This window comes from Nicotiana tabacum, chromosome 11 (assembly GCF_000715075.1).
Source record: "Nicotiana tabacum cultivar K326 chromosome 11, ASM71507v2, whole genome shotgun sequence".
NCBI classification, from domain to species: domain Eukaryota; kingdom Viridiplantae; phylum Streptophyta; class Magnoliopsida; order Solanales; family Solanaceae; genus Nicotiana; species Nicotiana tabacum.
The window spans coordinates 125054234-125079330 of NC_134090.1; the positions used below are offsets into that span (position 1 = coordinate 125054234).

At 37.7% G+C, this 25097-nt stretch overlaps 1 long non-coding RNA gene across 1 annotated transcript; it reads left to right on the forward strand.

Annotated features, from left to right (window-relative positions):
* Positions 1–310: 310 nt before the first annotated feature.
* Positions 311–21572, forward strand: LOC142166556 (uncharacterized). Its single transcript, XR_012696966.1, has 3 exons — positions 311–440; positions 924–994; positions 21304–21572. It is a non-coding gene; the product is annotated as an uncharacterized LOC142166556 (long non-coding RNA).
* Positions 21573–25097: the final 3525 nt, after the last annotated feature.

The window sequence follows — 25097 nt, forward strand, 5'->3', positions numbered from 1 at the left end:
TATAAGATGAGCTTAACGATGAGGTATTCATACCTCTCTTTTCTAGGGTATTACTCGCTTAACATTCGAGGACGAATGTTCTTTAAGTGGGTAGAATGTAATAACCCAAAATATTTTGATATACTTATTATTTTTGAGATTGAGATTAACTAAATAATTAGTGAGCCTATATTACACATATTAGTTGGGTAATAAATAATTAGAATAATAAATATAGATAAAAAAAATGGGCTAGGCCCACATTATTTCTGTGCTGGCCTACGTGGAATGACTTAAGTTAGAGGGTAAGGCCGTTATCTAATGCATATACATAAGGGATTAGTCGGCGGCGCTCATGTTTTGGCAGAAAAGGCTATAATTTGTCTCTTTGGTGGAGTGCAATGTCGAAACCGGGAATTAGGAGACTGAGACTGCTTTTGCAACTCAAATTTGCTATCCAGGTATAAGATTAACTTCATATTCCTAGGATTAAATTAGGGGTAATTAAAGCTATTTGTAATGTTTACAAGAATTACTTTGGATACATACTGATCATGGCAGACATATACTTAGAAAACCTTGGAAAAATACATAGAATCTTATAATAGAACCTTAGTATTAGTTAATAATAATTGGTATTATGGAGTCAGAATACTTGGCATAGGAATCTGTTCCAGAAAACTTCATACAATATTGGACTAATTGTACTTATATATATTCATTCTTCAGGTAAAGATTCACATGTATCTATGAAACCGACACTATCATATTCTACTTAGGAATAAATTTAGTCTTAATGAGCTTTAATGTGCTTTTGAATATCTATGTAACTAAAAGATTAGTCAAGTAGTTAACATGCCATATGCCGAGTATCAAATTGTACTCTAATATAAGAAATTAACCCGACTAGCATAGTTGACATTGTTAATTAATATTTTGGATAGATTGAGTCAATTGGAGGCTGTTTGGTTGGTGTTCTAGAAGTCGCAAGGTTGGAAAACTTGTCATTTGTGAGGTAAGTGAGACTTTAAGCTTTGGGTGCTTGCTTTTCTAAAATCCGTTTGAAAGTATGTATTATTTTTGCCTGGTCCATGTGTTGGAATGAGCGTGCGCTTGGCAAAATCGTGGTCTTTGACCAGCCGCATATATATTATTTTTTTAACAGCTAAAATTATTTAATAAGTGATTTGTAGTGTAGTGTGATGTGGCGTAGCCTTGTGGTATGGCGTCGGAGCATTAGAAATTATTTCTTTGCTGTCGTAATATATTTGGGGCATTGTGTATGCTGCCGCTATATATTTAGGGCATTGTGTATGCCGCCGTGATAGATTTGGGCATTGTGTATGCCGCCTCTATATATTTGGGGCATTGTGTATTCCACCGTGATAGATTTTTGGGCATTGTGTATGCCGCCGCTATATATTTGGGGCATTATGTATGCTGTCGTGATAGATTTGAAGCATTGTGCATGCTGTCGTGGACTCGTGGGGGTGTTTGGTTAATTTTCTACACTACCGTTAATGACAAGTCCTTAGTGTAGATTGTGTTGAGGTATATATAGTATTGTTGTTGAATAATTGTTTGGAACTTATATAGTAATTAATTTCTGTACATATTATTGGTGTGCTCGTTGTGTATTTGTTTTTCTAACACTTGTTCCAGAGGTAATCAGAGTGGCGGGTCGATGATCTTACTGGGTTATATTTACGTATAACTCACTCCTTACCTGCATGTCCATGCAGATACTATTGGTGAAGAAGGTGATAGTAGCCGACGAGTTCGCTAGAGTTGATTAAGTTATTGAGGTGAGCCGCCGCATTGTTCGTGGAGGATATCCAAAGAGTCTTTATCATTTATTCATATGAGGTCTTTTGTAATTCTCTTAGATGCTCCGTGGTCTAGTGTGGGATTTGGGCCAGAGTTTTAATCTAATATTTTGAGATATTAATTGTTCGTAATAGTTATCAAATTATTTGTATACTCATTTAATTAATCAAATGCTGCAAATAAATGGCTAAGGTAAGAAAGTATGGTTCTCCCGGCATGTGGTGTTAGCTGGGTGCCACTAACGTCTAGAGGGTAGTTTGGGACGTGACAAAGTTGGTATCAGAGCTTAGGCTTTATGTCCCAGGTCATGGAGCAGTGTCTAGTAGAGTCTTGTTCATGGTCATGTAGGTGCCCATACTTATGAGCTTGAGGCTACTAAACATTTAAGATGTTTTCTTCTTCATTCGTTATTCGTGCATTAAGCAGAATCGAGTTTATTTTTAGAATGTCCTTTTAGAAAATGGATAAGCCGCGTGTATCCTCCTCTGCTAGACAACATAATTGATTTGGAAGTTTCTTACAATATGCGGGCGATTGACAGTAGTATTGAGTACATGAAATGTTATGCACATTGGTGATAGTTGAAATTTTACTTGCTTTAAAATTTGGGATAACTACATTTTCGAAGGAACGCGTGCCAAGAAAAAAATTCAAGAAAAATAATAATAATAATTTAGGTTTGAGAGTTAGTCAAATTTTTGAATGTTGAAATATGTTTGAATTGAAAAGTTGTCTAAGGATTTCATTTCTTCTTGAGAGCGACGTGTTCAATATTCAAAGTTGTGGATACAACTCGATATTATGAGTTCGATGGAGAAGAAAAGAATTGGACGCAGAAGTAAGATGTGTTAGGTAACAATAGCTTCAACACCTCTTAGAGTTAGACTTGGCATGAAAGATATTATGAGGAAGATGCTTATCGTCTAAGCTTAATGTCATTTGAAGTGATGATATTACTAGTGATATCGTGATGGTAATGTTATGTGCAATTGTGGCATGACTATTCTAATTTAAGTGAATTGAGTATGACCTTAATAGAGGCACTATGTGATGTAAAAGGTACAACATATTCTACTTGGGGTCTCTTAATGAATTCTGATATGTGGGAGAAAGTATGACTTAAGTATAACGCTTAATGCGCCAATATGTAAAAGGGTGAGTATGAAACCTAGTGAGTAGTGGCATGATTAGCTATTAAAATAAGGGTAGAACGTATAGTATGTAGACTGTCGTGCACCGTATACGAGAGAGATAGACAATTCAAAGAGTTGAAATATTTGAAAAGAATTAACACAAATATTATTGAATTTAGTGTTCAGTTCTGACAATTGCCATGATGTTGTATCTTGTACTACATGAGTTGAGATAGTTTGAATATTGATAAAGTGATGCGATAACTGGAAAAGTATAATTTTACACAAGTGAGGGAGCCTACTATTATTGATTGTGTTTATTAGACATGTGGGATCACTGTTAGGACAGAGGGATGATTGCGAATTTGTTATGGTTTGAACTGTTGATATTTAAGTGAACTTGGGCCTGAATTGATTGGTTTTGTCATACTTAGTAATCCTAATGTGCCATATGTGGTGACGATCCTAGTAAGAAGGCTATATTTGTGGATAGAGTACACGGAGATTGTGTGATATTTGTTCATGGATGGAATACCATAGTAGATCTACCAGTGTTGCCGAGGTCTGTCTTTAATGTTATTATGTGCACGGATTGATTGGTATCGTAATATGCAATGCACAATTATCGGGTAAAAGATATTAGATTTGATGTTCCTTATGATCTTAGCGATTGCCATAGACGAGGAATTTCCTAATACGAAAGTTTTATATGAGATGAATAAAAAGGTGTTCAACATATCTAATTATGATTTAAGACAATAGGGTAGAGATTCTGACCCTTGGGATAGTGGTAGTTGTTAATAATATTCCAAACGAGTTACAAAAGGCATATATAAGGTAAATATGCAAATATAAGATGAGCTTAATGATGAGGTATTCATACCTCTCTTTTCTAGGGTATTGCTCGCTTAGCATTCGAGGACGAATGTTCTTTAAGTGGGGAGAATGTAACAACCCAAAATATTTTGATATACTTATTATTTGTGAGATTGAGATTAATTAAATAATTAGTTAGCCTATATTACACAATTAGTTGGGTAATAAATAATTAGAATAATAAATTTTGATAAAACAAATGGGCTAGGCCCACATTATTTCTGTGCTGGCCTACGTGCAATGACTTAAGTTAGAGGGTAAGGCCATTATCTAATGCATATACATAAGGGATTAGTCGGCGGCACTCATGTTTTGGTAGAAAAGGCTATAATTTGTATCTTTGGTGGAGTGCAATGTCGAAACCGCGAATTAGGAGACTGAGACTGCTTTTGCAACTCAAATTTGCTATCCAGGTATAAGATTAACTTCACATTCCTAGGATTAAATTAGGGGTAATTAAAGCTATTTGTAATGTTGACAAGAATTACTTTGGATACATACTGATCATGGCAGACATATACTTAGAAAACCTTGGAAAAATACATAGAATCTTATAATAGAACCTTAGTATTAGTTAATAATAATTGGTATTATGGAGTCAGAATACTTGGCATAGGAATCTGTTCCAGAAAACTTCATACAATATTGGACTAATTGTACTTATATATATTCATTCTTCAGGTAAAGATTCCCATGTATCTATGAAACCGACACTATCATATTCTACTTAGGAATAAATTTAGTCTTAATGAGCTTTATTGTGCTTTTGAATATCTATGTAACTAAAAGATTAGTCAAGTAGTTAACATGCCATATGCCGAGTATCAAATTGGTTGGTTTTCTAGAAATCGAAAGGTTGGGAAACTTGTCATTTGTAAGGTAAGTGAGACTTTATGCTTTGAATGCCTGCTTTTCTATAATCCGTTTGAAAGTATGTTTTATTTTTGCTTGGTCCATGTGTTGGAACGAGCGTGCGCTTGGGCATAATCGTGGTCTTTGATTAACCGCAAATAAATATATTATTTTTTTAACAGCTAGAATTATTTAATAAGTGATTTTTAGTGTAGTGTGATGTGGCGTAGCCTTGTGCTATGGCGTTGGAGCATTAGAAATTATTTTTTCACTTTCGTAATATATTTGGGGCATTGTGTATGTTGCCGCTATATATTTGGGGCATTGTGTATGCCGCCGTGATAGATTTGGGGTATTGTGTATGCTGCCGCGATATATTTGGGGCATTGTGTATGCCGCCGTGATAGATTTTGGGGCATTGTGTATGCCGCCGATATATATTTGGGGCATTGTGTATGCTGCCGTGATAGATTTGGGGTATTGTGCATGTTGTCGTGGACTCGTTGGGGGTGTTTGGTTAATTTTCTACGCTGTCGTTAATGACAAGTCCTTAGTATAGATTGTGTTGAGGTATATATAGTAATGTTGTTGAAAAATTATTTGGACCTTATATAGTAATTAATTTCTATACATATTATTTGTGTGCTCGTTGTGTGTTTGTTTTCCTAACACTTGTCCAGAGGAAATCAGAGTGGCAGATCGATGATCTTACTGGGTTATATTTACGTATAACCCACTCCTTACCTGCATGTCCATCCAGATACTATTGGTGAAGAAGGTGATAGTAGCCAACGAGGTCGCTAGAGTTGATTAAGTTACTGAGCTGAGCCGCCGCATTGTTCGTGGAGGCTGTCCAAAGAGTCTTTATCATTTATTCATATGAGGTCTTTTGTAATTCTCTTAGATGCTCCGTGGTCTAGTGTGGGATTTGGGGTAGAGTTTTAATCTAATATTTTGAGCTATTAATTGTTCGTAATAGTTATCTGATTATTTGGATACTCATTTAATTAATCAAATGCTGCAAATAAATGGCTAAGGTAAGAAAGTATGGTTCTCCCGGCAGGTGGTGTTAGCTGGGTGCCACTCACGTCTAGGAGGTAGATTGGGACGTGACAAAGTTGGTATCAGAGCTTAGGCTTTAAGTCCCAGGTCATGGAGTAGTGTCTAGTAGAGTCTTGTTCATGGGCATGTAAGCGCTCATACTTATGAGCTTGAGGCTACTAAACATTTAGGATGTTTTCTTCTTTCGTTCGTTATTCGTGCGTTAAGTTAAATCAAGTTTATTTTTAGAATGTCCTTTTAGAAAATGGCTAAGCCGCGTGAATCCTCCTCTTCTAGATGACACAATTGATATGGAAGTTTCTTACAATATGCGGGCGATTGACAGTAGTATTGAGTACATGAAATGTTATGTACATTGGTGATAGTTGATATTTTACTTGCTTTAAAATTTGGGATAACTCTATTTTCGAAGGAACGCATGCCAAAAAAAAATTCAAAAAAAAAATGATAATAATAATTTAGGTTTGAGAGTTAGTCAAATTTTTGAATGTTGAAATATGTTTGAATTGTAAAGTGGTCTAAGGATTTCATTTCTTCTTGAAAGCGACGTGTTCAATATTCAAAGTTGTGGATACAACTCGATATTATGAGTTTGATTTGGAGAATAAAAGAATTGGACGCAGAAGTAAGATGTGTTAGGTAACAATAGCTTCAACACCTCTAGAGTTAGACTTGGCGTGAAAGATATTATGAGGAAGATGCTTATCGTCTAAGATTAATATCATTTGAAGTGATGATATTACTAGTGATATCGTGATGGTAATGTTATGTGCAATTGTGGCATGACTATTCTAATTTAAGTGCATTGAGTATGACCTTAATAGAGCACTATGTGATGTAAAAGGTACACCATATTCTACTTGGGGTCTCTTAATGAATTCTGATATGTGGGAGAAAGTAAGTGATCACGCCCAACTATGCTTTATAAAAAGGACAATGCGGACGTTGCAAATATAACCCGAGTATTACGCTCAGGGTCGAATCCACAAAGAGTTAACCTATCAATCACTATCTTTAGAACTACTAAGCTCTTGAGAATCAATTTCCCAAACTTTTGAATCACAGTTGAAGGTTTGTTTACTAACTAAGATTGCAAGTAAATAACAAGCTGTAAACTAAAATGCTAAGGTTGTAAACAATGATGAGAAAAAGCTAAGGTAAAGATTTCCCCTATTGATGGAATCCCTTCTGTTTATGCGTCATACAAATTTACCAACACACCTCTATCAATCATGAACACTTTTCTTACCGTAAATCTCTCCCGAGTAATCACAGTAATATACTATTGCACTCTCCCGAGATACACTAGCTAGCTTTAATTAACACAGTTCACTTAAGATTGCACCCAAGGCTTCGTTATCCCTAATCCCGCCTTTAAACCCGCAGTTATAGATCCCTCTTATACTTTGGGAGTGGTGTTGCTCAACAATAACCTAAATATGCACTCTCTCCCGAGTTATGCACACTAAATAGGCACAGCTAATTGAGGATCCTGTCAATTAACTACAACATACACAAAGTTGAACAAATAAAGATTGAGACTAGCAATTTGTATTAACATAAACAAGAAGTTCATCCCCAAATAGGTTCCATCAAAACCTTAGACAAAGGATTTAGCTACTCATAACTATGGGTAAATAAACTAAAACAACATTCATCATAAAACTTGCAAGAAAAATAAAGAGAAGAAGAAACCAAGATGTTTTGGGTGATCTCTCACACTTGTTCTTCTTGCCAAAAATACTCTCCAAAACAATACATGTCTCTCTTGGGCGGAGTCTAGTGTTTAAAATAGGGTTTTGGGCTAAAAATCCCGTGTTTTGCACTTTAGTCCCTGAAATTTCCGCCTCCTGCCGCGGTCGCGGTCAAACCGCGGCCAAACATGGCCTCTGATTCTTCAATTGTCTGCGTCTGCACTCTGCCGCGGTTCTGCCTCGGTCGCGGTGAAACCGCGGGATTTCATCCTGTTCCCTTTGGAATTTGGAAAAACCCAAAACATGAAAGTTGTAGACCTTTGAGTTATCTTTCCAACCATATATTATTGATCCAAAATGGAGTTATACGTAAAAAGTTATATATATTTAACTAGACAGTGCGCAATATGCCTCATCGAGTCTTCGTTTGTTCTCAACTATCAAATTTGACCCCCGAACACGATCCCGGCTTAATTCCTTGAGCTTTTACTCAAACTTCAAAGCTTAAAATTACTTAAATTCATTCCATAATATATATATAGCTCGGAATCACACCTACAAGGTATAAAACACATAATTAGTGCAAAACACTAGCGATTAAAGCGCAAACTCAACTAAAGTGCAGTAAATTAGAGTGTAATAATCGACTAAAATATACAATTATAACCAATCATCAACACCCCACACTTAAACTATTGCTCGTCCTCGAGCAATCAAACTACACCTTTTTTTTTATAGACACGGCCTTTTTAAACAATTTTCCTAACTCATCACACCAAAAATATTTAAAATAGACTAAGTACAAAAGTGTAACATCTTCACCTCAAGATTTGACTCACAAGTACCACACATTATTCACAACTCACCCACTTACTCTAATATAGAGGTCACTGACATTACCTTTCCTTCATGAATCAAGTGCCCTCACACAACAAAAGAGAGTAGTTCCACACAATAAAATTTAAGAACACTTAGGAACTCAAGATAGAAAGAATTCACTCACTCTCAGAAATAACATTCATATGCCACAAAAGATGCACCATAAGCTTGCCCGTAGTGTACTACTCCACTAATCGAGCTCATTCAATCTAGGATCAATTAGGACTTTATTTGGTTGTAATGTAGGCTACGGGACGGGTATGATACATTTAGATATAAGAGTGACTACACCTCCCTAAGCACTTTAATACATATAATTTAACATTCAAACCCCATACTTATGTCAAACCAAACTCCACCTTCACATCAATATACATCAACTCCCAAATTATTTAAGCACAATTATATCAAGAGTCACCACTATCAAAGAATATTTGTTTTTCTTTTCCTTTTTTTTCCAATTCAAGTGGCTCTTGCTTTTTCAAATCAGTGCACCTTTCTCCTTATTTCATTGGTTCCACTCAAAATCCAAACCAACCACCCCACACTTTAACTTTTAGAAAGTTCATAACAATTCAAGTGCTCATGAGAGGTTACAATGGTTCAAATAGATGGTTAATTCAAATAAATGGGTAAGGCTTGTAATGTGGTTGCCAAAAAAACTAGATTACAAGCTCAAAGGGGTTAACTACGATACATAACTGGCTCAACAAAGAAACGCCTATAACACTTCCAAGACTGAACAAAACTACTATTTCGCTTTGCAAACACACACGACAAGTTCTAGACATCAAATGCAATGCACATAATACAACAAACCTTACACATGCATGGCACATAACTCACTCAGGATTGGATTCATCAAGACACTCTAGTCAAAGCAGTTGATCAAAGTTAAGATAATACAATTTAAGGTACTTCTACAAGAGTCAAAAACTGAGCCTAAGCGTCACAACCAAAGTACTCACTATTCTCAAGGCATAACAAAGTCAAGAGATATTGCTTCACTTCAAAACACAACACAATGGCTCCTACTCCCTCCCAAAAAAAAACTAACTATACCCAGTTCAAATAAAACCCTTGGAAAAGAACCGTGGTTTAAAGAAAAACCAAGGAGGAATTACTACACTACCTAGAAAAGAACAATAAAATAAAATAAAAAGAAGCTACATGGACTACTTCCCTCAAGAGTACTGTCCAAGTGGTCGGTCCTCAAGAAGAGTCATGTACCTTTGTTTGTTTGTTTTTTTTCTTTTAGATCCGACCTTGACCCTCAAGAGACCCGTCGACAATAGTCCGTCGTTGGGACAAGTCAGTTACTCCTAATGTGAGTACAATCAACTATACGCAACAACACATATACAATATTACAACATGTTCCATGTCTATGTACACTACAATACAGTATCAAGGCAAGTCTCCCACCCCACACTTAAAATTGTGCATTATCCCCAATTCACACCATACTAATAAGAGGGTAAAAGAAACTCCCTGGTAGGCCAAAGGCCGAAGCACTAGCAGTTCATGGGGTACTCAGACTTCTCCCAATCTTGGTGCTTCGTGGGGGTACCTCACACTTAGTTCCAACCAATGGTTTGTTGTTACATCTTTCCAATGGCTTTGTGTTCCATGTTCCTAAAAATAAAAAATCTACACTAAAAGAATAATACAATAATAAATAAAAATAAAATAAAATAAAATAGGGTTGCCTCCCAACAAGCGCTTGATTTAAAGTCGCGGCACGACGCAAACAATTTTACCACTTTTCTCGCCACTTGGACGATATGAACTGTGCACCTAGCTTGGAATCAAGCTTGTGACCACGAGCGATAGGGGATGGTAAGTTGATTATCGAGCCGAGCCTTAAATTCTTTATTTTGCACTTCTTGGCTCTCATGTGAGGAATGTTATTTTGGTTTTTTGTTTCCTCAAATTGTAAAATGTATGGTTGTTGCCTTTCCACCTCGCAGTCCCTCACGAACTCATGTAGTTCAATTTTTATATCACTACACAATTCTAATGTTGAAAAATGCTTGGAATGTGACTTCAAACCTTCATTTTGCACTTTTTTTCTATTCTGACATCCTCTTCTTCCCCCGGACTAGAGTCATTCTCAACCAGATTTTTATTTGCACCGGTTGATTCTAAGTACATATTTTTCTCGGCATCATTGGTACTCATGGGGTCGGTTGGCGGAGGTTCAATTCTTGACTCTTCAAATTTTAGCTCACATTCTTCCTCATTTTCAAGAATGGTCTCCAACATGAGCATTATTTTCTCATTTTGGGCATTTGAGAGTTCTTGGTTTTGATTAAGTGCCAAGGAATTTTGGAGACTATTTTCCAAAAGCTCCTCCAAGGCACTTTGTTCTTAGTGTCCTCCTTCAAGTAAGCACTCCAACATGAGCTTGAACTCTCTCTTTCGGCCATGCTCAACTTCTTCCAATTCGTTAGCCCTATAATTTTCATCAAAAACAATAGAATCATCATAGCGAGGGCTTGGGGAAGGGAATGACCAATCAACACAATCATCCCAATGACCATTTTGAAAACCACACTTATCACGAATACTCCACTCATGGGTTTGAGATTGTGCGCACAGTCCACCTCCGGGAAAATTTAAACAATTTTGCCACGAGTGTGGTCCTCCACAATAAAGACAAGGGTCATCACAGTATGAACAACTACCATCCCACCAATTTTTATTATATGATGCCATTTTTCAAAACAAAGAAAATAAACAAGACCCAAACAATAAAAATAGACTAAGGTAAGAAAAATTAATTACACAAATATTCACAAGTTGGGTATAGAGAAAACTGACCATACTAAGAATTTTTGTATTTCTATCAATGGTAATTGATAATTCCGTTAACTCCCAAGCAACGGCGCCAAAATTTGATCATGTAACGACCCGACCGATCGTTTTGAGCTCTGGCGCGTCATTCAGCAGTTTGAGGCCATGAGCGGCTTCATCTCAGGTATATTGACTTGTGTGTATGGTCAGAATTAAAATTCAGGAAGTTTGGAGTCAAATCTAAATGGAAATTCTCATTTTGAAAGCTTAAAATTGAAGAAATGAACTAGGATTGGAATTTTGAGTAAACGACCTCGGAATTGGGATCCGAAGGTTCCAGCAGGTTCGTATGATGATTTCGGACTTGGGCGTATGCCCGTATCGGGTTTTGGATAACCCGGGAGCGTTGTGGCACCTATTGTGGCAGATAGCATTTTAAAAGAAATTGCATCAGTTTGGTTTAAAATGCATTTCAGTGTTATTGATGTCCGTTTGGGATTCCGAGACTGGGAGAAGCTCCGTATGGTGATTATGGATTTGGGAGCACGATCGGAAGTGAATTCGGAGGTCCGTAGGTCATTTTGGAGCCGTTCGGCTAAAGAGGGAAAATTGAAGGTTTTTGAGAAAATTTGGCCGGAAGTGGAAATTTTGATATCGGATTCGAAATGCGAATTTTATGGTTTGGATAGCTTCGTTAGTTTATTTGGGACTTAGGAGTGTGTCTGTAATATTTTTGTGTTGAAATATATGAATTATGTGAAAATTTTGAAGAATTTTGATATTTAATATTGTTAAAGTTGACTTTGGTCAACATTTTTGGTAAACGGACCCGGACCCGTAATTTTTCGATCTTGAAAGGTCCATAGAAAAATATGGGAGTTGAACGTGTTTCCGGAAACGAATTCCGAGGTCCCAGGCCCGAGAAATGAATTGTTTCGTGAAATTGTTTTCTGAAAATGTTTAAGGAAAATGAAAATGAAATTTGATCAGAAAGTAATGGTATCGGGCTCGTATTTTGGTTCCGACGCCCGGTACAGATCTTATATATTGGTTAAACACTTCCTGTAAAGTTTGGTTACAAACGGACGTTGTTTGACGGGTTTCGGCCTTAAATTGGAAAATTTGAAAGTTTGTGAAATTTGAAAGAATTCTTGGATTTAAGGCTCAAATCATTGATTTTGATGTTCTTTTGGCTCTTTGATCGCTAGAGCAAGTTTGTGTGATGTTTTAGAGTCAGTTTTCATATTTGGTTTGGAGCCCCGAGTGCTCGGGAGTGTTTCGGAGGTGTCTCGGAGTGATTTCGGACTTAGGAAAAATTGCAGAAAATTGCAGAAATTCTGCTGCGAGTAGTCCAGTTTGGAAGCTCATATCTTGTAATATATAAGAAATCAAAAAAAGTGCAAAACAGAAAAGTTGTAGCCCATACATTCTAGTTTTCGGAAAGTTAAACCATTCGCGATTTGGATATCATCTCAGAAAGTTACGATGGATCGAAAAGGGCTGCTGGAGCAATTTCGGCAGAATTTACGATGCACTTTAGAAGCTCATATCTCGGGATATATAAAGAGTTATGTGGTGTACAACCTATCAAATTAAAGATCTTTGAGTCTAGTTTCTAAATCTTCAAACCGTTAGTCATTTTAATATTTATACAAGACGTTATGAGTGTTTAAACAGAAGGTGTCCGACAAGGAACAATTTTAATAGGATGTACAACTTGTATAGCACAAGTGCAAGGTACAACTCGACGAAGCACAGACAGATTCTTTTATATACGGATTTAGCTCACTTTTCTTCATTTCTTCAAAGTATGGACGATTTTTGGGGAGCTTCAAGAGGGGATTTTCATCATTAATGTGAAGGTAAGTTATCCCCACCTATTTTGAGTTAAGTACATCAATTATGTATGGATTTGAGCATGAAAATTGTAGAAAAATTGAGGATTTAGGCCTAGGGATTTGAAAATAAGATTTGGTGATTTGAGGAGTCAAATGAACTCCGATTTTGGTAAATTTTTATATGTACGGACTCGTGGAGAGACGAGGAATCCGGTGATAAAACTTTCGTAATTTTTTGAGAAGTGGGTCCGGGGCTCGGGTTTTGCTAATTTCGGGATTTTCAACATTTTTCGAGTCTTTTCGATTGGGTTATATTCCCTTAGCCTATTGTGACGTATTCGTTGTGGTTTTGACTAGATTCGACGCGCGAAGAGGTCGATTCAAGAGGAAAGGGCATTGCAGACTAGTCTACGGCTGGTTAGAGGTGAGTAATAGATGTAAATGCTGTTCTGAGGGTTTGAAACCCCGGACTTTCACATCGTAACGCTATATTGAGGCGTGACATGCACTCCATGGTGAGTGCGGGGTCGGATACTATTGGGGATTGTGACTTGGTCCATCCCGTGTGATGTTTATACTATACTGGTGATTGATACACATACTTCATTGATATTACGGGGCTTGATGCCATGTTTGGGGCCTTGTGCCGATTTGTAAAATCCTTCGAGGATTGATATTACTGCTTAGCATGATTTGCATATCATTTAATTTCAGTCCAAGGTTTTAAATGCTGGTTTGCAAACTCAGCCATAATTCTAAGTGTTGAAAACTTAAATGATATTTTTAAACGTATTCCGGGCTGGGAACTTCTGTTTTGTAAATCCCCAAGGGGCTTATTATATTATTTTCTGGACTGATTATAAAGTGACTTGAAACAGTGGTAACAATGACACTGTGTGATATACTTGAAATAGTGGTAACAATGACACTGTGTGATATACTTGAAACAGTGGTAACAATGACATTGTGTGATATTGAAACAGTGGTAACAATGACACTGTGTGATATACTTGAAATAGTGGTAACAATGACACTGGATGATATACTTGAACAGTGGCAACAATGGCACTGTATGATATAAATTGGTCAGGTAACAATGGCTGACCGGTCAGGTAACAATGACTGACCAAGATATTGCGCTTGGGCTGTAGGAGCCCCTCCGGAGTCTGTACACACCCCCAGTAAGCGCCGTCGACGATAAATAAATATGGATGGCTCGGGCTGCACGCCGCAGTGGGTACTGGAATGTACCATCATATGCATTGCATTGCATTCATGCATTTGTTCATTATTTGTCGTTGTGATATTTCCATATGTTGTTGTATATTTGTATTTTAGCTTACTTTGTGTATTTACTGGATTTTCTTATCTTCGGACTGTAGTTACTTGGTCTCGCGAGTCATGAGCCGGTTTAGTAGAGTCTCGCGGATCGGTACAGAGACATCTGTACTTATCCTCGAGAGGCTGCCGAACCTTTAGGAAAACTTCACATTCTTGAATTCTCATCGTGCGTCCTTGATTCATCTTGAAAAGAAACTTTTGAAATTCCTTCCGCGTGATCGTATGCACCTACGGGCGCTCAGTATCAGATGTGTCTTGATGGCTTTGATTCCCCGATCGAGGGGCGAGTTGTAATCTCTGTGAGTTTGAAGTTAGACCATTCTGGAGGACTTGGGGCCAAATCTTTGCCAATGGCTTGAGCACCGAGGTGCTGATTTTGTGAGCAAGTGTTTTGAACTCATATGTTCATTATTGTCCTTGTTAGCCGAAATGGCGATTGGATATCCACGTGATGAGTATGTTTGTGTTGCGAGGTGTATTTGTACGACTTGGTAGTGGCGAAGAAGCCCACTGGATAGTAGATGAACTGTTAAGTGATTCGTTTCTTATTGTGATCTGTTGAGTAGCCCGAGTTATGGGCGCGTGAAGAATATTTTTTCATATCTCCTAGTTAGATAAGTCTGGGAGCTGAGATCGCTTCCGTAAATGTATTATGACGAAATCGTTGAGTCAAGGAGACCACTTGAAGGTCAAAAATATTAAAGAAAGAATATGTTCCTACTTGGTTGAATAGCCCAAAAATGGAGAGTTGAAAGGTATTTTCTATGTGTTATGATTCAAATAGGTGCAACGCATGTCCATGTATCAATTTAGATTTATGTAATTGATATGCATTGTGATGCTTTGTCAAGTTGTGGATGTGTTGTTAGGATGGTTTTGGTGATTCTTTGGCAGGTGGATAGGACCAATTACAAAGGAGGCTCTGCCGAAATTTTTGAAAAATTTAGGACTTAGTTAAAAAAAAAAATTGGTCGCCTAGAGAGTGGGCTTAACTGTTGTGTGAGTAAATGCAAGAATTGCAGAAGAGTTAAAATTCCAGATGATTCGTGTTTCCACGAGCTTATGATGGAGTGAGTTTAATCTCACCATGATATTACGACAGCAATAGAGTATATGTGTTGTGATCTATGGCTTCGAGCCAAGTTGGGGAGCTTGCTGTTGATTAGCTGATTGCACGGTTTATTACCTGCGTGAATTCTGGTTATTGGCATATTGGTGGGTTATTGCAGCTACGGAAAAGGACCATGAGTGGTAATTTGAGTAAATGAATTGTTGGATGCATGCTATGGTTAGCCTTATTGGCTCATATTTAGACTTGAGGGAAGATTCATGATTTATGCCTCGTATAGGTGCAGGCTTCGAGGAAAGTGATTCCGTCGGGTGCTTTATCGAGATGGTATTCATATGTTATAAAATTCAGTAGAGTTGGTTGCATTCGGGGCCAAGTCAGAGCTGGGTGGCTCTCAATAGCGGTCCTAGTGAATTCAAGAGGCAAAGTGTGGTGCCTGATGATTCTGAGTCTATAAGTACAGTTAAGAGTCAAGCTTTTGAAGCAGCTTATGAAGAAAGACACAGAATGTTCTATGATGTTTTGACTTGCGGTGTAGCATTGAGAGACATGAAATGGTCATGGTTTTTGAGACAGCATGGTCTCATGATTTAAGGTCACTCGGGGTGAGTGCGTTGGAATAAGTTAGGTGTTGAAGGGAGATATTATTATTTCTAAGGCAATCAAGGATAAACTGGAAGGAAGTAGATTGATTAGCCATAGTTGAGTTGGCATATTGGTGTCAGTGATCGGTTCGTTCAGCGTGATCGAGTTATGCATGTGATTTGTGGCGATGCGTGTGAGGCTTGTCGGCCATAGTGATTGATGTTATTTTGAATCATTCTTCTGTTAGGGCCTGTTATGAGTAGGCGGATCCCGGAAAGGGTTATGGCGGCTTGGACCACTACTTAGAGATTGGCATATTCGACGGTTATGAGAATTCGCCTGTATGTTGCTATAGTTCTCCTGAAGTGAGTTAAATGGAAGGTATTATGTGATGAAGTATTAGCCTATCAGCGGTTCAAGAGTTGTGATGGAAATCGCGTCTATCGTATATTGGCACGTGAGGTGCAGTGAGTGGTATGGAATTTGAAGTAAGGACCAAGGTTGCAGTTTGGTCAATGACTGTAATGTCACGATCTCGGATGAGCAGTATATGAGTTTCAGTGTTTCGAGTAAGATGGGTATTGACGTCAGTATCACCTGAGGTCGGTGTTCTGTGAGAAAGGCTTTGCATCCTGGTTAGGGATTCTTGATCGCTTTTCAGCGTTAGTGCAGCCGGTGGTTTGGATGTGCAGACCCATTAATTATTTCGGAAGATGGTGGGAGCTTGTCCCACAGGAATATTGTATAAGTGTGACATGTAGTCACTTGATTAATTATAAATTTAAACCAAGTATGAGGATTTTGGTAATATCATCCATTTGAGAATTTATGCCTGGAGGGCACTCTGTTTATTGGGTTATGGACCTGTGAAAGATTATTGGCCTAGCTTGGCACGATCAGGATCAACTTGAGGTCGGTGGATAGATTTAAATGTGGAAGTGAGCCTTACGTCAGGCCAGTTGTGTTTATTTCAGCAATGCGCTCTTTATGAAAAGATAGTCACAGTCTTATTTCGTGGTCAGCTAATTTATGAAAAGATATATTGCGCCGTATGAGTTGTGAGACGGCTTGGTAAATTCCTTTTGTGTTGAGGTTCCGCTCAGCGGTGATATTATATGAGCGGGATGGCTCTTGAGACTTAGATCATGTATCACACCTCAGTTGTGCTTGAGTTTGTAGCCTATAGAGCTATATGTTTCCTTGGGAATGGTATTATGCACCTTAGTGTGTTTATGACCGATATCTGGTGTTTTGATGTGATGAGCTTTTCAGCTCAACATATATCTCCTTATGTGAGTTCTATATGTGGATCGGGTGGCACACCGCCATGGGTATGTTGTTTGGATCAGGTTGCACGCCGCAACAATGCGATGTTCAATTCAGTGCCCATATTTACTTTTGTGTGTTCTGTTTCCCTGTTTTCTGAGGAAGTCTATGTTAGTGTGCGAGTTGAGTAGTTCCTTCTAGAGTTCGCCTTCCTTTTGTATCACGTTCGAATTGATAGCATACTGGCACATTGTGGCGTCTTGTGGGATTTTTGATTATGTCTGAGGTAGCTTATTGCCTGATCAGTTCGTACTGGGTGAGACGAGGTTACTAGATTTGGGGTCAGTGCAAACTGATTATATAAAGTATATTATAGAGCAAAGATCATTCTTTGGTTTGGGACAAGGTAATGGAACTTGTCAGTAGTGTAGATCCAATGAATTGTTGATTCAGCAGTTGGTTGTGAATTTCGACACATCTCTTCAGTCGTATCGGTGTAAAAAAATAATAATAATAATAAATAAACTAGAGCAAGACCTGTGTAGATCATGAGATGCAATGGGAGCATCAGATTCATGGAATTCCGACTATTATGTTTAAAGAATGTTATTGTGATTCTATGAGTAAAGTGATGCAAAGTGTGAATTCAGCAAAGTTATGCAGTCATGTTTAGGTACAACGTGTGGAGATTGATATGGTGGTCGTATGATGGAAACAGGCTTAGGAGGGAAATTCAGGATGTTGGAATTGGGCCTAATGGCTTATTTGCTTGAATAAATAAGTATATCTACAGAATTATCGAGCTAATGTGCTCAACGGAGTAGTGGTAGCATGGGAAGGTGCATGATATGTTAAACAAGTTATTTCAGACTACTTCAGTGTAGTTCTCAGCACGTTCGAGGACGGACGTATGTTTAAGTGGGGGAGATTGTAACGACCCGACCGGTCGTTTTGAGCTCCAGCGCGTCATTCAGCAGTTTGAGGCCATGGGCGGCTTCATCTCAGGTATATTGACTTGTGTGTATGGTCAGAATTAAAATTCAGAAAGTTTGGAGTCAAATCTAAATGGAAATTCTCATTTTGAAAGCTTAAAATTGAAGAAATGAACTAGGATTGGAATTTTGAGTAAACGACCTCGGAATTGGGATCTGAAGGTTCCAGCAGGTTCGTATGATGATTTCGGACTTGGGCGTATGCCCGGATCGGGTTTTGGATAACCCGGGAGTGTTTTGGCGCCTATTGTGGAAGATAGCATTTTAGAAGAAATTGCATCAGTTTGGTTTAAAATGCATTTCAGTGTTATTGATGTCTGTTTGGGATTCCGAGACTGGGAGTAGCTCCGTATGGTGATTCTGGATTTGGGAGCGCAATCGGAAGTGAATTCGGAGGTTCGTAAGTCATTTTGGAGTCGTTCGACTAAAGAGGGAAAATTGAAGGTTTTTGAGAAAATTTGTCCGGAAGTGGAAATTTTGATATCGGATTCGAAATGCAAATTTTATGGTTTGGATAGCTTTGTTAGGTTATTTGGGACTTAGGAGTGTGTTCGGAATATTTTTGTGTTGAAATATATGAATTATGTGAAAAATTTGAAGAATTTTGATATTTAATATTGTTAAAGTTGACTTTAGTCAACATTTTTGGTAAACGGACCCGGACCCGTGATTTTTCGGTCTTGAAAGGTCCATAGAAAAATATGGGAGTTGAACGTGTTTCCGGAATCGAATTCCGAGGTCCCAGGCCCGAGAAATGAATTTTTTCGTGAAATTGTTTTCTGAAAATGTTTGAGGAAAATGAAAATGAAATTTGATCAGAAAGTAATGGTATCGGGCTCGTATTTTGGCTCCGATGCCCGGTAAAGGTCATATATGTTGGTTAAGCGCTTCCTGTAAAGTTTGGTTACAAACGGACGTTGTTTGACGGGTTTCGGCCTTAAATTGAAAAATTTGAAAGTTTATGAAATTTGAAAGAATTCTTGGATTTAAGGCTCAAATCATTGATTTTGATGTTATTTTGGCGATTTGATCGCTCGAGCAAGTTTGTGTGATGTTTTAGAGTCAGTGTTCATATTTGGTTTGGAGCCCCGAGTGCTCGGGAGTGTTTCGGAGGTGTCTCGGAGTGATTTCGGACTTAGGAAAAATTGCAGAAAATTGCAGAAATTCAGCTGCGAGTAGTCCAGTTTGGAAGCTCATATCTTGTAATCTATAAGAAATCAGAAAGAGTGCAAAACACAAAAGTTGTAGACCATACATTCTAGTTTTCGGAAAGTTAAACCATTCGCGATTTGGATATCATCTCAGAAAGTTACGATGGATCGAAAAGGGCTGCTGGAGCAATTTCGGCAGAATTTACGATGCACTTTAGAAGCTCATATCTCGGGATATATAAAGAGTTATGTGGTGTACAACCTATCAAATTAAAGATCTTTGCGTCTAGTTACTAAATCTTCAAACCGTTTATCATTTGGATATTTATACAAGACGTTATGGGTGTTTAAACAGAAGGTGTCCGACAAGGAACAATTTTAATAGGATGTACAACTTGTATAGCACAAGTGCAAGGTACAACTCGACGAAGCACACACAAATTCTTTTATACACGGATTTAGCTCACTTTTCTTCATTTCTTCAAAGTATGGACGATTTTTGGGGAGCTTCAAGAGGGGATTTTCATCATCAATGTGAAGGTAAGTTATCCCCACCTATTTTGAGTTAAGTACATCAATTATGTATGGATTTGAGCATGAAAATTGTAGAAAAATTGAGGATTTAGGCCTAGGGATTTGAAAATAAGATTTGGTTATTTGAGGGGTCAAATGAACTCCGATTTTGGTAAATTTTATATGTACGGACTCGTGGTGAGACGAGGAATCCGGTGATATGACTTTCGTAATTTTTTGAGAAGTGGTCCCGGGGCTCGGGTTTTGCTAATTTCGGGATTTTCGACATTTTTCGAGTCTTTTCGATTGGGTTATATTCCCTTAGCCTATTGTGATGTATTCGTTGTGGTTTTGTCTAGATTCGACGCGCGAAGAGGTTGATTCAAGAGGAAAGGGCATTGCAGACAAGTCTACGGCCGGTTAGATGTGAGTAATAGATGTAAATGCTGTTCTGAGGGTTTGAAACCCCGGACTTTCATATCGTAATACTATATTGAGGCGTGACACGCACTCCATGGTGAGTGCGGGGTCGGATACTATTGGGGATTGTGACTTGGTCCATCCCGTGTGATGTTTATACTATACTGGTGATTGATACACATACTTCATTGATATTACGGGGCTTGATGCCATGTTTGGGGCCTTGTGCCGATTTGTAAAATCCTTCGAGGATTGATATTACTGCTTAGCATGATTTGCATATCATTTATCTTCAGTCTAAGGTTTTAAATGCTGTTTTACAAACTCAGCCATAATTCTAAGTGTTGAAAACTTAAATGATATTTTTAAATGTATTCCGGGCTGGGAACTTCTGTTTTGTAAATGCCCAAGGGGCTTATTATATTATTTTCTGGACTGATTATAAAGTGACTTGAAACAGTGGTAACAATGACACTGTGTGATATACTTGAAATAGTGGTAACAATGACACTGTGTGATATACTTGAAACAGTGGTAACAATGACACTGTGTGATATACTTGAAACAGTGGTAACAATGACACTGTGTGATATACTTGAAATAGTGGTAACAATGACACTGACTGATATACTTGAACAGTGGCAACAATGGCATTGTATGATATAAATTGGTCAGGTAACAATGGCTGACCGGTCAGGTAACAATGACTGCCCAAGATATTGCGCTTGGGCTGTAGGAGCCCCTCCGGAGTCTGTACACACCCTCAGTGAGCGTCGTCGATGATAAATAAATATGGATGGCTCGGGCTGCACGCTGCAGTGGGTACTGGAATGTACCATCATATGCATTGCATTGCATTCATGGATTTCTATTTATACTGTTGTTTAGCTGCTCAGTTCCATATGTTGTTGTATATTTGGATTTTAGCTTACTTTGTGTATTTACTGGATTTTCTTATCTTTGGACTGTAGTTACTTTTATTACTCACTGGGTCGGAGTACTCACTTTACTCTCTGCACCTTGTGTGCAGATCCAAGGCAGTCTCAGGCTTAGTAGATCCTGTTGATCAGCAGATCCAGCTTCTGGGAGTATCGAGGTAGCTGCACGGCGTTCGCAGCCATTGATATTCTCCCTCCTATCCTATCTCTTTATTTCCGCATTATCAGACTTTGGATATACCATGTATTAGGATGATATTCTGTATTCTAGAGGCTCAAATTCGTGACACCGGGTCCTAGTGAGATTATATTGTGTATTTTGTTAAATTCTTCAGTACTTTAATCTTGCTTAATTGATATTTCTTTCCGCTATTTTTGATAAATTGGGTTAAGTGTTGAATAATGGTCGGGCTTGCCTAGTAGTGTGCTGGGCGCCATCACGACCGGGATTTGGGTCGTGACAGATCACGCCCAACTATGCCTTATAAAAAGGACAATGCGGACGTTGCAAATATAACCCGAGTATTACGCCCAGGGTCGAATTCACAGAGAGTTAACCTGTCAATCACTATCTTTAGAATTACTAAGCTCTTGAGAATCAATTTCCCAAACTTTTGAATCACAGTTGAAGGTTTGTTTACTAACTAAGATTGCAAGTAAATAACAAGCTGTAAACTAAAATGCTAAGGTTGTAAACAATGATAAGAAAATGCTAAGGTAATGACTTCCCCTATTGATGGAATCCGTTCTGTTTATGCTTCATATAAATTGACCAACACACCTCTATCAATCATGAACGCTTTTCTTAACGTAAATCTCTCCCGAGTAATCACAGTAATATACTATTGCACTCTCCCGAGATACACTAGCTAGCTTTAATTAACACAGTTCACTTAAGATTGAACCCAAAGCTTCGTTATCCCTAATCCCGCCTTTAAACCTGCAGTTATAGATCCCTCTTATACTTTGGGAGTGGTGTTTCTCAACAATAACCTAAATATGCACTCTCTCCCGAGTTATGCATACTAAATAGGCACAACTAATTGAGGATCCTATTAATTAACTACAACATACACAAAGTTGAACAAATAAAGATTGAGACTAGCAATTTGTATTAACATAAACAAGAAGTTCATCCCCAAATAGGTTCCATCAAAACCTTAGACAAAGGATTTAGCCACTTATAGCTATGGGTAAATAAACTAAAACAATATTTATCATAAAACTTGCAAGAAAAATAAAGAGAAGAAGAAACCAAGATGTTTTGGGTGATCTCTCACACTTGTTCTTCTTGCCAAAAATACTCTCCAAAACAATACATGCCTCTCTTGGGCGGAGTTAGGGTTTTGGGATAAAAATCCCGTATTTTTCACTTTAGTCCCTAAAATTTCCGCCTCCTGCCGCGGTCGCGGTCAAACCGCGGCCAAACATGGCCCCTAATTCTTCAATTGTCTGCGTCTGCACTCTGCCGCAGTTGCGGTGAAACCGCAGTTTTTCATCTTGTTCCATTTAGAATTTAAAAAACGCAAAACATGAAAGTTGTATCCCTTTGAGTTATCTTTCCAGCCATATATTATGGAGCCAAAATGGAGTTCTGCGTAAAATGTTATGTGCATTTTACTAGACAATGCGCAATATGCCTCATCGAGTCTTCGTTTGTTCTCAACTATCAAATTTGACCCCCGAACACGATCCCGGCTTAATTCCTTGAGCTTTTACTCAGACTTCAAAGCTTCAAATTTCTTATATTCATTCCATAACATCTATATAGCTCGGAATCACACCTACAAGGCATAAAACACATAATTAGTGCAAAACACTAGCGATTAAAGCGCAAACTCAACTAAAGTGCAGTAAATTAGAGTGTAATAATCGACTAAAATATGCAATTATAGCCTATCATCAGTAAGACTTAAGTATAACGCTTAATGCGCCAATATAGTAAAAGGGCGAGTATGAAACCTAGCGAGTAGTGGCATGATTAGCTATTAAAATAAGGGTAGAACGTATAGTATGGAGACTGTCGTGCACTATATACGAGAGAGATAGACAATTCAAAGAGTTGAAATACTTGGAAAGAATTAACACAAAGATTATTGAATTTAGTGTTCAGTTCTAACAGTTGCCATGATGTTGTACAACATGAGTTGAGAAAGTTTTAATATTGATAAAGTGATGCGATAACTTGAAATGTATAATTTTACACAAGTGAGGGAGCCTACTATTATTGATTGTGTTTATTAGACATGTGGGATCACAGTTAGGACAGAGGGATGATTGCGAATTCGTTATGGTTTGAACTGTTGATATTTAAGTGAACTTGGGCCTGAATTGACTGGTTTTGTCATATTTAGTAATCCTAATGTGCCATATGTGGTGACGATCCTAGTAAGAAGACTATATTTGTGGATAGAGTACACGGAGAATGTGTGATATTTGTTCATGGATGGGACACCATAGTAGATCTACTAATGTTGCTGAGGTCTGTCTTTAATGTTATTATGTGCACGGATTGATTGGTATCGTACTATGCGATGCACAATTGTCGGGTAAAAGATATTAGATTTGATGTTCCTTATGATCTTAGCGATTGCCATAGGCGAGGAATTTTCTAATACGAAAGTTTTATATGAGATGAATAAAAAGGTGTTCAACATATCTAATTATGATTTAAGACAATAGGGTAGAGATTTTGACCCTTGGGATAGTGGTAGTTGTTAATAAGATTCCAAACGAGTTACAAAAGGCATATGTAGGGTAAATATGCAAATATAAGATGAGCTTAACGATGAGGTATTCATACCTCTCTTTTCTAGGGTATTGCTCGCTTAACATTCGAAGACGAATGTTCTTTAAGTGGGGAGAATGTAATAACCCAAAATATTTTGATATACTTATTATTTGTGAGATTGAGATTGATTAAATAATAAGTGAGCCTATATTACACATATTAGTTGGGTAATAAATAATTAGAATAATAAATATTGATAAAAAAAATGGGCTAGGCCCACATTATTTCTGTGCTGGCCTTCGTGCAATGACTTAAGTCAGAGGGTAAGGCCATTATTTAATGCATATACATAAGGGAATAGTCGGCGGCGCTCATGTTTTTGCAGAAAAGGCTATAATTTGTCTCTTTGGTGGAGTGCATTGTCGAAACCGCGAATTAGGAGACTGAGACTACTTTTGCAACTCAAATTTGCTATCCAGGTATAAGATTAACTTTATATTCCTAGGATTAAATTAGGGGTGATTAAAGCTATTTGTAATGTTGACAAGAATTACTTTGGATACATACTGATCATGGCAGACATATACTTAGAAAACCTTGGAAAAATACATAGAATCTTATAATAGAACCTTAGTATTAGTTAATAATAACAAAGCCCTTTAAGATTGGTATTATGGAGTCAGAGTACTTGGCATAGGAATCTTTTCCAGAAAACATACAATATTGGACTAATTGTATTTATATATATTCATTCTTCAGGTAAACATTCACATGTATCTATGAAACCGACACTATCATATTCTACTTAGGAATAAATTTAGTCTTAATGAGCTTTAATGTGCTTTTGAATATCTATGTAACTAAAAGATTAGTCAAGTAGTTAACATGCCATATGCCGAGTATCAAATTGTACTCTAATATAAGAAATTAACCCGACTAGCATAGTTGACATTGTTAATTTATATTTTGGATAGATTGAGTCAATTGGAGGCTGTTTGGTTGGTGTTCTAGAAGTCGCAAGGTTGGGAAACTTGTCATTTGTGTGGTAAGTGAGACTTTAATCTTTGGGTGCTTGCTTTTCTAAAATCCGTTTGAAAGTATGTTTTATTTTTGCCTGGTCCATGTGTTGGAACAAGCGTGCGCTTGGCAAAATCG